Here is a 13,025-nt window from a genome sequence, read left to right as displayed (position 1 = left end):
GGTAGGGCGACTAATGACCGATAGCTTCCACCCACTGATGACAGTCGGTTGGGTCCCATCAGCTCCATCCCTTCCCTCATAAGGGAGTTTTTTACCCATTAAAAAAAAAAATCACTGCCAGTCACTCACTCTAATCACCAAAGATAGGGCTGGGGCTAAGCATGATTTAAGAGCACAGCCTGTTTAATTTATCAAAGGGGAGACTGAGAGGTGACTTGATTACAGCATTTATGACAGGGAAAATACACTGGTACAAAGAGGTAACATAACATACCAGGGAAAGGCATAATAACCACCTCTTCCTGGAAGGCAAAGCCAGACAAATCTATCTTGGAAATAAGGGGCAATCTTTTAATAATGATTAGCTATTAGAACAAGCTACCAATATCTATCTCAATGCCTTTAAATGTGGACCAGATGCTTTTCTGGAAGCTTTTCTCTTGCTGAGGAGAGGAGCTGGGGTTATTGGGGGAGGTAATGGCCTGTTACAGGCAGGCAAGAGGTGAGATGGGAAAAACCTCCCCGCTCTCCTCCAGAACATGGGCTGGATCTCAGAAAGGAAAATGCCAGGGAGGGCGCAGGGGATGATCTTGCAGAGACCTGCCAGCATCTCTCTTGGGGACAAGTACCCAGCAGCTTCCCAAAGCTCTTGTGCCTCCTCTCTCAGGATTTGCTTTACCTTGCAGCAGTGACTCCTCGCGCAGCAGTTTGCACTACAAAACCCATCGCTTCATTTGTGGAAGCATTTAATGATTCAGGAGCCGGCAGCTCCCCAGGGACGATTTCCACTGCCTCCAGAATTCCTCCCTCAGTGGCTGCTTGTAGCAGAAATCCCCAGGGAGCTGAGCTGACGCTGGCACCATGGGAAATGTGCTACCAGGACGTTTGGTCCTTGCTTTATTTCCACTCCGACCATCCTTGTCTTTGGTGGTTAGAGCTAAACCAACGGGCTGTTGTCGTGACCAGGAGCAGCGGAGATGGGAAGGCAGTGGCTGCCTCCACGGGGAAGGACCTTGCTTACCCCTCGCAGGCATGGCCAGGGTGTTTTTGGCAGGGATGCTAGCCAATGGACTGTGGCTGGGGCTGTTTCTTAGCTGGTAACCTCCACTTTTAATACTCAAAATGTCTTTAAATGCTAAAACCCTCTCTAAACTCAGCATTACACCAGCCCTCGCTGACTGCCCTCCTGCCTCTTTACCTTTGGCTTCAGGGGACTGGGGCATCTCTCTGTGCCCTTGCAGAGGTTTCTGGTCTCCCAAAAAGCAGGCTATCTTTTCATCGGCTTGGATGGGTTTGGCTCAAACGCACCACCACCAAAATCTGGGTGGGCCAGTCCCTCTTGATCAGGCAGAGAGTGGGCAGAAGGGCTGTGAGCTCTGGGTTCCCACCAGGACGGAGCTGACATGGGTTTTGCACGCTCTGCTGCCCATCCCCAGGGCAGGACTTGCTGTGTTTCGCTGCCCAAAAACATGATGCCACGCAGGGAGGGCACCACATTGGTCCAACTCCTGAACTGGTGCGGATCAGTGCCAGGCAGAAATTCTCTGAACCAAATCCTTGGCGTTTCCTAATGAATTTTCCCCAGCCGTGCTAAGGCGATGCACCATATCTCAGAGGGGGAGAGGCAAGAACTTTGCCCTGGCCCCCCAGGAGATGCTGCTCCTCCACCCAGCCTGGATGCACCCTCTCTCCTGGCTGTTTCAAGAAGCTCAGCCCCTACAAACCCCTCCAGATTTGTTCCCTTGTCTACCTGAGTTGCCCCAGCATCATTCTGCGTGGCCGGGAGCAGCTCGGGTACCGCAGGGCGATACCCAGGGATGCTTGGTTGTCTCTGGGGGTAACCATAGTAACAGAGCAGCATCTCTGCTCTCCTGCTGGTAATTTGCTTTTTCATCCTGCATTAAGGTGGACCCTCTCTGACTCCTTTCTCCCCACCTGCCTGCCCTGAACAGCAACACCAAGAGCTCTCCGACTGAGGGGCCAGCTCTCCAGCTTCTCGTGCCACATCCCACCCCATCCCACGCCGGGTTTCATCCCGCTGTAGAACGGGATACTACCAGGGAACCAGCCCCCAGCATCCTGCGGGGAGACCGGGAACGTGGCAGCTGGAGTTTCTCCTTAACACAAATTTATAAGTGTGAGTGGGACAAAATTAGGGGTTTCCTTACACTTGTTGTTAAAAGGTCACTGTCAAGGTTAAAAACCTTAAATACTCTTTTTTTCTTAATTGTAAAAGGCCTCTATTAGTAATACCATGCCGGCTTATTAATATGGATTGAATTTTTCAGCACTGAATGTAATTATCACCCATTAAGTACTTTGTTCACCTTTCACATTTCTCCCCGCTTGGGGAAGGCAAACACATGAGTCAGCGTCCCTTTTTCTGTCAGTTTTAGGCAGTTTCGGTGACAAGCCGTCGTGAATCAGCACAACGCCGCAAAGTTCAGGTCACAAACGCTTGCCACAATGCTGCTCCTGGAGAAAAACAGTGATTTAAAGGAGGTAAAGGAGACCCCCGTCCTGACCCAAGGCTTTGGGGAAAAAAAACCGCAAATGAATAAATTTGGAGTCAAACTGGGCACGGTGGTACTGCTTTAAGGGAAGATGCGCAGAAGGCTTTCTGATGGGATATCAGGGTTGTGGATGGAGAGGGAAAAGGAGACATGTCCGAGCTGGCAGATCAACACCCCTTGCCCAGCCAGTCGATGCTTCCCCTCCTCTTCCCCTGCAGCTGGCACACTTATTTTGGCAATACCTCATTAGCATGTAATTAAGCCTTCCCCTCTTTGCCAGCACTGCCTGATGACCCCAAGCATCATGCCTGTCCCCCAGGCTGGGACGTTTCTCCTTGTCCTCTTCCAGGCTCCCTGCTCACTGGGCTGCGGCACCCGCGCAGGGTCTGGGTGGGGATGCTGGACACTCAGGGATGGCATTGGGGGGGGGTGACCCCAAAAGCCTGTTATCCGGGGGCTGGCATCCCTCCCTCGTGGGCTTGCTGTCCGTTTGGGTTCGTGGCTGACTCAGCCCCAGATGGTTGCTGCGAGCGCTTATATAACGGCGTGTTTTGGTGGGGGCCGGGGATGCGGTGTGCGGCGAGGAGGTGGGCGCGGGGGCGAGGGAGGGAACAGAGCTAAAGATAAAGCCTGGCAGCTCTGGCAGTGCTTTGCCAGGCCCCCCGGGAGCCGACAGGGGAAAGGCTTCTAGGGATCGGGCACCCCGCTCGCAGCCACCGCAGCCGCAGGGGCACGGTCCCGCTCGTCGTCCCGGTGTGTGGCTGGAGAGAAATAGCTTTTGCATCCCGCTGCCAGCAGCTGCTTTCTCCTCCCTGGTACCCACCGGGCACCGCAGGTGCTGAGCCGCAGCTCGCCCTTTCCACGTTCACCTTCCTGCAGCCTTTGCGCTGCCATTCGCAAACGGACTCAAAACCAGCCCTGTTCATTAAAACAGGGTTTTGGTTTTTTTTTTTTCCCCTGGTGTTTCATGACTTGGATGCAGCAAGAAAGCAATTTTGCGTGATTGCAGGACTGAACCAGACTGCCTAGAGCCCGCCCGCATCCTTCACCCCCCATCACTCCCTCCCTCCCTCCTGTACCCTCTGCTCTGCTGGTGACTGCCAACCAGCACCAAAGCTCGCGATCGGGTCAGAAAACTGATGTTTATTTCTCTTAAAGGGATGTTCTGGGTGACCTTTGACCTCTGTAGAAGTCTTCCTCTTTTGCTCAGTTTACAAATTCAATGTAAACACAAAGATGACCCTTGTTTTATGGGAGTTTTATTTTAATGCTCTGGAGATTTGCTAAATAAAAAGGATTCTAATATGAAGGACGTGCTGGGTGTGATGGCTTTTCTCAGGCGGGGCAGCCGTGGGGTTTGGGCCAGGTAATTAATAACTTGAGACCCTGCTCTGTGCCTGGGTGGGTGCTGCACATCCCTCAGCACCGGCGTTAACCATGAACCCCCAGGGATGGCTTTTATTTGCCTGGAGCTGCCCTCCGCAGGAGCCTTCCCCAACCCCAACGGGGCTGAACCCAGATTTAATCCCCAAAGCCCTTTTTTGCCTTGCATCAGGCCAAACACACGGGTACGGGAGTAACCCCAAGAAGCCTCGGAGGCTGCTTGCAAGCCCTGGAGCAAGGTAGATCCCTGTGCCCCGGTGGGGTGTCCTGGATGCTCGAGGGTCCCCGCTGCGGGAAGGGATGGAGAAGGTCCCCAGCCATGCCCTGGCGAGCAAGACGTCGTCCGCGGAGCGCTCCATACGGCAGCACCATAATGACGCCGGGTGTGGGGGCGATGGCGAGAACAGGCGCTCGGTGTCGGCAGGAGGAGCGCTGCGGGCTGGTAACAGCGCTCAGATGGTAGGGGGAAGTCCGCAACTCCTGATAATTAGGAGGAAGACTAAATAAATCCCTTTGAAAAAGACAATGGGGGGGGGGGAGGATGGAGAAGCTGGGGCCTGGGCTCCTGCCAGCGATGGATTTGCAGAACACAGTCACCCACGCTGGACGGGAGCAGAGAGGGGTATCGTCCCCGCAAGGTCAGGGTGACAAGGCTGCGGTGGGACCGGTGACGACCGGCACGCGGAGGGCTAGCGGTGGCCGTGGTGGTGGCAGCGGGGTCGGGTGGTTGCTATCCCAAGTGGTGGGTGTCTGGGTGCCCCCTCCCATGCAGGTCTCTGCATGTCCCCTCCCTGCCCCAGGGCAGGTCTCCATCCCACAGCCCCCGGCGCAGGGAGGACTGGATTTATGGGGAGCGGGAATCTGGGGATTACGCTGCCGGAGCCTGACCAGCCAAAAATTGTTAAAAATCAGAATATCCGTAGCTCAAATCCAGCTTAAAAGTCAAACCAATCATCCAAACCATCTGCCTCGCCATTGAAGATAATACTACTTTTATTGTTTCCATAAGCTGCTAAGCAGCTTTTCAGCAAGAAAAACCCTCTCTGCTGGGACATTTGCTGTGGTGGGACGGCATGATGGCCTGCCTGGTGGCTGCCAGGTCCTGCTGGGACGGGGAAGCAGGGCACGATGCGGTGACGTGGAGGATGCAGTGCAGGGATGGGAGAGCAGGAGTTGGTGCTGGGGTGTATCGCATTGCTCCATGCTGCGGTGGGGATAACGGCTCACGGCCGGCTGCCATCGCCTCCCCTGGAAACCTGCTGATGGAGGAGGGGGTTGCAGTACCAGCTCTCCTCCAAGACATCCCAAAACTTTTCTGGAGGCTCCGGCAGCTGAGGGTGATGGGTGACAGCCTGTAACAGGAGCTGCCCTTGCTGCTGCCCACCTGACCTTCTCCCCAGAGGTATTATTAGCCCGCTGAGAGCAGCCAGCCCGAGCCACGAGCTTTCCCTCCCCAGCTGCAGGCCAGGGAGAGGAGCTGTGCACGATCCTCCCCATTTCCCCAACGAGATGCACCCCGCTGAAGGCTTCGAGCCACTCTCCAAAGTCTGCTCTCAAATACCTGGAAGATGCCTGTGCCCAGCAGAGACATCAGCCTGTCCTGCCTCTTCTAGACCCTCCCTATAGTGTCCCACCGAAGTAGCTGCCATGCAGTTCACCGGCTCCCAAACCATCACCCCTCTCCCAACACCTCATTCTAGCAATCTCTAAGGCAATATAAGCTGATGTCTCTATTCCCATCTCCGGCTTCTCCAAGTGGCAAAAGCATCGTCTATCAAGCTCTTAACTGACATCCTTCCTGCCATGTAATTAACACCCCCTTGGCCCATGGATTTCAAAACAGGACATGTACGACTATGAAAAGGTCTAAGTCATGTTATTTGCTCTAGACTGAGAGAGCAGGGCACATGCTTGGGTTGAAGATGTGTCTGGGGTGAAAATTGACTGTTGTCTGTGAGTTTGTATTGATGCAGTAAGAGCCACAAGAACTTCTTAATGAAATCGCCCCGGAGTCACTTACATTATACATTCATGCTGGCATTTGGATGCTCCTGGCTTTGCTTAGGATGACTTTGCTTGGAGAGATTATTATCCCATGGGAAGACATACCTGAACCAAAACTGAGTTCTCCTCGCATGGAAATAAGGAAGGAGAAAGAGCTGTTAGATCAGCAACCAACAAGCCAACAGGAAACTGCACTTCTAAAGATCATCAGCTTTTACTTTGTCTTATTTTAAGTGCCTGGCAGCAAGCTGGCCCTTCTTTTCCCCTGGGAGAGGCAGAGTGTTGCCAACTCACACAAGTCTGTCGTGGGATTTGCTACCTCTGCCGCAGAGCCCCAGCTCCCAGAGCCGTATTGTTAGCAGAGACTCACTGTTGCTACCTGGAAAGCAACTTTGCAGCTACCACGGAGCATTTCACTCCAGCTCAGCACAACGGCTCAGGGCCGGAGCATCCCCCGGCTGTCCCGTGTCCCTGGCAAGGTTGGCTCTGATTTCATTCCTCCTTTTGAGGACTCTCCTGGATGCTTGGCTCCTCGGTGACATCCGACCATGGCTTGGCAGGGAGCGCGCTGGGCTGCAGGGATGACCCCATCCTTCCCTGCCACCCAGCCTCTGCCCAGGGCTCGCCTGGGGGACCTGGCTTGCAGCTGCCAAACCCACATCGCTGACTTTTAATTAGGGGGAGCTGCAATTAGTGGAACACCAGCAGAGTGGGAGGAGAAGCCCTGGCCTCTCAGTCTTGGCTGCTTTACAGTGTTAGACTGCAAGGTCCCTGACACCTTCCCTAATCAGTCCTGATCGTGACAGTCCAGCGACTGGGGTGTGCGTCGGATCTCCGGTACAAATCCTACCTGGACGCACCTTGCATGCAATGCAGCTAGCTCCCGTGGGCTAAATGTCTGCAGAATTTCATCCAGCAGAGCAGTCCAGTAATCTTCCATACAGAAAGACTGATGGGTGATATCCACAATCTTACTTCTCTGTGTGTGTTTGTGTTCTTTCTCCAAACAGCAATGTAAGGGTTATGCTGAGAGTGCAGAAGATGACGGTACTTTGTACCTGCATCCCTTCCACTGGGTGTTTCCAGTCCTGTGGATGAACACAGGCTCTTTGGTCTCAACGTCAGAGATATCCAAACACAGTGATCCAGGGAAACGCAGCTGGGAGGCAGCGGCAGGGTCTGTCCCTTGGAGCTATGTTAGACTCAATGCAACTGTTACCAAAGGTGCCCATAGATTTCCATACTCCACAAGCCATAAAGCATTCCCTGGAGGCCCAGCGTCAACATAAATCATCTGTTGTACGCATGACAACAAGCCACAGAAACCACAGGGAGCAGCAGGTGAGGCCGAGATTGTCACCATGCCCCTGCTGCACATGAGAACACGGTCATGAGTTCCCGATGTGGGAGCGGGTACCGCTGCCTCCTGCTTGGCAAGGACGGCACCAGGCTGGCAGAGGGAGCTGAGCCCACTCCGTCCATCCTCATCCTCCTGCTGTAAGTAGGATTTGCTGCTCCGAGCTGCAGAGAGCAGGTCCTTGACCGACGGAGTTGTGCTTGGGCTGCAGATCCCACCGGTGCCATTTCCGAGATGCTGGCAAGCATCCCCTCAAGAGGAAAGAAGCTCAGCCAAGCCTGAAATGACCTGCAGGGGCAGGGTAGGCTCCTTCCACTCTTGCATCATGTGCTGGGATTTATATAAAAGGGGATTCTTTGCAGGATGGCCTGACCCACAGAGGGTGACGTTCGCAGTGTGCTACTCCCAGACTGCAGCTTGAATACCCCCTGGATCAGGGTGAGCCCCAGCCTCTGCCACAGAGCACTTGGCTCCCTTTGAGGTCAGGCTGGACCCGTGCGTGGAGTCACAAGACAGGGCTCTGGGCCGCTCGTGCATGTCAAGTGATGCTACGCATGCCTCTAGCACTGCCCGGACCCCCAGCTGTGGCACAGCACCCTTGTCCCTCTCCTCATCCCACACCTGAAAAATTAAGGTCTTGTTTCTCATGTTGCCACGGTGCCACTCGTTGAACAAACCCCCAGCCCTCCACACGCCCCATTTTCCCAGACCCCAGTGCAGCTCTGTCCCCTCTCAGAAGCCTGTGAGCTACCTCCAGCCATAGCTGCTCCTGTGCACTCTCCAGACTTTGGTTAACTCCAGGCTCCTCTCTCTTCACAGCACCCTGGGAAATAAAAACCTCCAGGGATGCAGGCTGTTTCCAGCTGATGGAGAAAGCAGGGAGTGAACCTGCCGCTGGTGGCCACACTCGCTTCTAAGAAGGCTCTCTGCTGTGGCTGGGGATGAAGCTGGGATGGTTTCTTGTCTGCAGAGTGTCCCTCTGTGGCCAAGGATGCTGGCAGCCAGCGGAGTGTCCCTGGACCCCTGTGGGTACCTTGACATTGCTTCTGGAGGACCGACCCCAAGCCATATTGCTGCAGGACGTTTTGACTTAGAGCATCGCAGATGCCACAGCTTGAGGTTGGCTTCTTGCTGTAGTAGCTTCACTGGGTCCTTTTGGAAGAAGATATCTGGGGTTCAGGGGGAAGTAGGCTCCAAAAATCCCTGCTCAGGGCCATGATCAGTCTGGGATTGGTTCATCCTCGCAGACAGCTCTGATCCAGGCTTTGAACATGTCACAGTCCAGGGCTGGCATGACCTAGATTTTGGGTTGATTTATAGCAAAGGTTGGGAGGTTCAGCTCCAAATGGCTTGGTTGCCAGCCTGGTCTGCATGGCACAGCTGACCACTGCATACTGGGAATGCACCACATCCTCATGGCACTGAGAGGGAGCAGCGGGGAAACACCCTACTCCAGCAGCCCTCAGACTGGGCAGGACCATGAACCCAGCTTCTGCCCCAAGCCCCTGTGTCCTGGTGCTTTCTGGAATCACCAAGAAGCTCAGGTTTTCTTGATGTGCCTCAGGGACCCTCAGTATTTATTGTTGTGTCCAGGACTGCTGAGATTTGGCTACCTGGCCAAACTTGCCAACTCAAAGGTTACCTCAGCCACATCTACCAGGCTGACTGCTCTTCTGGAACAGCGTGGGGGCACCAGGAACAAACTGAGTTCCCAGTTACTGCTCAAACGCAACCCGGTATGGAAACCATTTGGAAAGAAAGCAAGCTCAGAGATGGAGACATTGCACTGGTCCTTGGGAAGCTGGGCTTCCCTGGTTCTGCCACAGTCTTTTGCATTTCTCCTTGGTGACCTCCCTTAATGCCCATGACTCAATTCCATCAGAAACTGGTTTCCAAGTCCTAATCCCAGTGCCAAAGCACAGGCACTGGTTTTGATTCCCTAGACTGAGTTGCAAAGCTATGAGCCGGGGCAATGGGAGCATCAGTGGTCCCTGCAGTGTGAGACAGCATCCCTTCTCCCACAAACTGGTCACCAGAGCGGGCTAAGCCAAGAGAAAAAGGTCCAGTAACGAGAGTGCAGCCACCCTGCCTGATGAGCCCTGCTCCCATCCCTTCCTGCTCATCACTCCCACGGACAAGTGCACACACGGCAGCAGGACAGGCGATGCCAAGCGCTCCTCGGGCACCGTCACCTGATCTCCGTAACCCGCTCCAAGCCCGGACAAAAATAAATCTGGGAGCGCTGCAGCGGAGCTGCTCTGGCAAGGCGGGCCTGGGCTGAGCCCATTGTTCCAGTGATAATGCTAGTTCCAGTGACTGATCGGGGAGAAATGCAGATATTCCCCTCGCGCCTCTCCAGCCTCCTGCTGCAGAGAAACCGTGGCTCAGTGTCCAGGAGCGGGTGGAAGCATTTGCTGCTGAGCAGAAAAGAACATGTTTTTTCCCACCATGTGAATTTTCTTGTTGATAGAAGGTTCCTTCCTTGTGGGCGAGGCTAAAGTTTCCACTGGGATTATTTTTTCCTTGGAAGTTTTTATTTGTTTAAGTAGAAGGGCAAAAAGCCCCTCACCTTGTATCCTGAAAATGAAAAGTCTGAAGCTCCAGCTCCCCCCATTCTGGCAGGGCACATCGGCCCTGCTGTGCAGCATCCTTTTGCTACGTAAAATTGGCATCTCCTCGCGGCTACCATGGTGTTTCCAAGCACGTAAAGAAATACCCATGGAAGGGAGTGCTGAGGCCTGCCAAACTCATTTCGGTTGTGACCTGAGTTGGTGCTTGGTTGCAAGGGTACAAAGCTGATGCAGTAGCAGTAACCTGGGCAGGAGCAGAGCTCGAACTGTGTGGTGACTGAGGGGACAAGTGGCTTCCAAGGCCCCTGCCCTGAGCAGGAGACATCAAAGTCCCTCCCATGCACACTCCTTCCAAACAGCCCAGTGTGCTCGCAGCCTGGCACGGTGATAAAACAGGAGAAAAAGCCAGATCTGAGCAGAAAACTAAGAGAGGAGGCTGCAGCAATATGGTCCTGGAGAAAGCAGGAGCACAACCCCTTGGCTTCCCTTCCCTGCTGCTACCCTTGCTTTCCAGTGTGCCTCAAGCTCCGAATGTCTCGGCTTTGCAAAGAGCCGATCTCCTGGTGTTTGCTGGGCCACAGCCCCATCCGCATCACGTGAATGCCAGCTTGAACTCTGGTGCATCCATCAAAGAGCCTACTGCCTCTCCCAGCAACATGCCGGGGAAATCACAAGGCATGGGGGTAAGCAGGTCTCCTTGTCCCAGCATGGTCCTGGGACAAAAACCCTGCCTGTCCCCATCATTCTTTTTTTTGTCCCAATCCCCCAAGACTGACTTCACTCACCCCCTCTCCCCAGGCCATACCTGGTTCTTCTTCTGAAGGCGTCATGACTTCACTGTCTATTTTTATCCAGCCCACTGCTAAGTAAAAGCAGAGTTGACACTGGCTTTTGTAAAAAAAAAAAAAAAAAAGGCATTTTTCTTATTGTGTGGGAAAAGATCCATGGGTTGGGTTTTCTTTTTCTTCCCCCTTAACTTGGAGATCTCCCAAAGCAAACAAGTGCGGTTAACTGGAAAATAGGATGATTCACCAGTCCCCTGGGCAGATGGTACCCGGGTCCTCTATTCTCCAGCTCCTGGCAAGGGAAAATGCCCCCTATAAAACTTAAAATAAATAGATGATCCTGTATCCATCACGGGATCTGTTTTGCAAAACGAGCATGTCTTCAATGACCTCCTGCATGTGCCCAGACCACTTGGTTCATTCCAGCTTGGTGTCCTGAACCAGAGGGGCAGTTTGGGGTAGTGCAGGGACAGATCAGGGGCGCGGGAGGTTTCCAAAGGTTGCAGCCTGCTTGTGGATGCTGGAAGCCGAGCAATGCTCTGGGTTATATCCCCGAGTGAAGGGATGGAGCTGCCTTGAGCTGCCGCAGGAGCTGGAGCAGAGCTGTTGCTGCGTAACAAGGTGTCTCCTCCTCCGTGGAGCATCTGCCACACGATGCCCTTGCTCTGGGGTGGTGAGAAGATGCTGACATAGGGAAAAGCTGGCCAGGAGATCCCTGTGGGTGAACGAACAGTGGGGCCAGAGCAATGAAGCAACATTTATCTTCCCCGCAGCCTCTGACATGTGCCACGGAGAGATCATTTTCTTCACGGTGTGACTCAAATCCCATCTGGATAGTGCAGGAATCCACTGTCCTTTCCAGAGATGGGGAAGGCCTGTCTTAAGTGCCCCCAACTCCTCCCTCCTGTGGGCAATGGGACCGTTCAAACTTATTTGTCCTTATTACATTCCCCTTACAGATACCCAAATTCTGGCCTCACGAGCAGCAGGGCTGGCACTGCAAGGTGGCCTCATCTCAGGGGCATCCTGAGCCAGCGATGCAGCAAAGTGAAGGGCTCTTGTGGGATGTTGGGACATCACAACCCCTGAAGAACATCCCGCAGGGGAAGTGCTGTCCACCAGTGTCCTTTCAAGGCAGGAGCTGTGACGGTGATGATGGTGCTGGAAAAGACTGGGGTGAAAACAGGAGCTGAGTGGGTGTTGGGGTGACCCGGGAGTGAACCGTTCCCTGTTGAGATGCTGGTTCCTGGACAGCAGGAGCAGGGCTGCGGTCAGGGTCTGCCTTTCCCTGCCTGGGACGTTACAACAGCAGAGGAGCCCGAAGCACAGGCTGAGAGGCCAAATTCCCAGCGCTTTAAAATTTCCCCTTGGAAGCTTTTTGGCTGCTGGAGGCCTGGGTTATTTCTGGCTGTGCTCGGCAGGAGCGTTTTTCTCTTGCTTCGTAGCAGGGCAGGGATGAACAAAGAGCTCAGCTCTCTGCCTCCACGGGCACAGCCCTGGCAGCACCGACTTGAGCTGTGTGCCCTCTCCCAGCTCTCCAGGCCAGGGATGAGCTCCCCGGCATGGGGATCAACTCATGAACGGCTCAGAAGTTTTTCCTCCCTCTCACCTTTAAATCAGATCTTTTCGACCCAAAGAGGCCAGCAGCCCCCGTTTGTCAAAATGGGCCCAGTCCTGCTCCCTGGATTTGCTCCTGCATCACTGCTAGAGGCAGATCAGAGACATTTGGGTTGCAGAAATGCTTCAGCTCCTAAGAGGGCTCTTGAGACAGAAAGAACAAGGTTTCTTAAGCAAGCCAGAGGTGATAAGCCTCTAAATAAGCGACAGCCGATTGTGGTGTCACCTCATTGCCCACATTGCCACAGCTGCTCTGGGCATTTTTATCAGCTTTGCCCTCCTCCCGTTGCCTTAGTATTTTATTCAGAAGCACCCACTCACCCCCCCTCATGCCTTGGGGTGGGCAGCAACCTGCTGCCTTGGTACCCACTCCTCCGCCTCTGCCCAAATATGAGGCTGTGACAGCCACTAGGTCACCTCTGGGCATGCCTGGAGAGGGATCAAGAGGAGGAATCCCATTTTTTTATGCCAAATATCTCAAATAAATCGTGCTGTTACAGGTTTAGAAAGAAAATACAGACAGCACCCAGGAGTTCTGGTTTGGTAGTGATGTGGGCACCCTGGGGGCAGGAGGTGTTTGGATCTGGGGAGTAAGGAATGGTTTTAGAGCTACGATTGCTCCTCTGAATTCCCCCTCCTGCTCCCAGTGAGGAGGCTGGGAAGTACTGGCTCTGCAGAAGGCTCTGATTTTGTACGGATATGTTCAACAGAGCCAGGCTTATCCTGGAAAGGTTAAACCCACCCGATGGACCGGTCCCGTTCCCCTCCCCAGTGCCCAGCGGTGTGGTGGTCAGCT

The sequence above is a fragment of the Haliaeetus leucocephalus genome, unplaced genomic scaffold (genome assembly GCF_000737465.1).
Source record: "Haliaeetus leucocephalus isolate CR32 unplaced genomic scaffold, Haliaeetus_leucocephalus-4.0 Scaffold295, whole genome shotgun sequence".
In the NCBI taxonomy this organism is placed as follows: Eukaryota; Metazoa; Chordata; class Aves; order Accipitriformes; family Accipitridae; genus Haliaeetus; species Haliaeetus leucocephalus.
Note: the sequence above shows the minus strand (reverse complement) of the source record.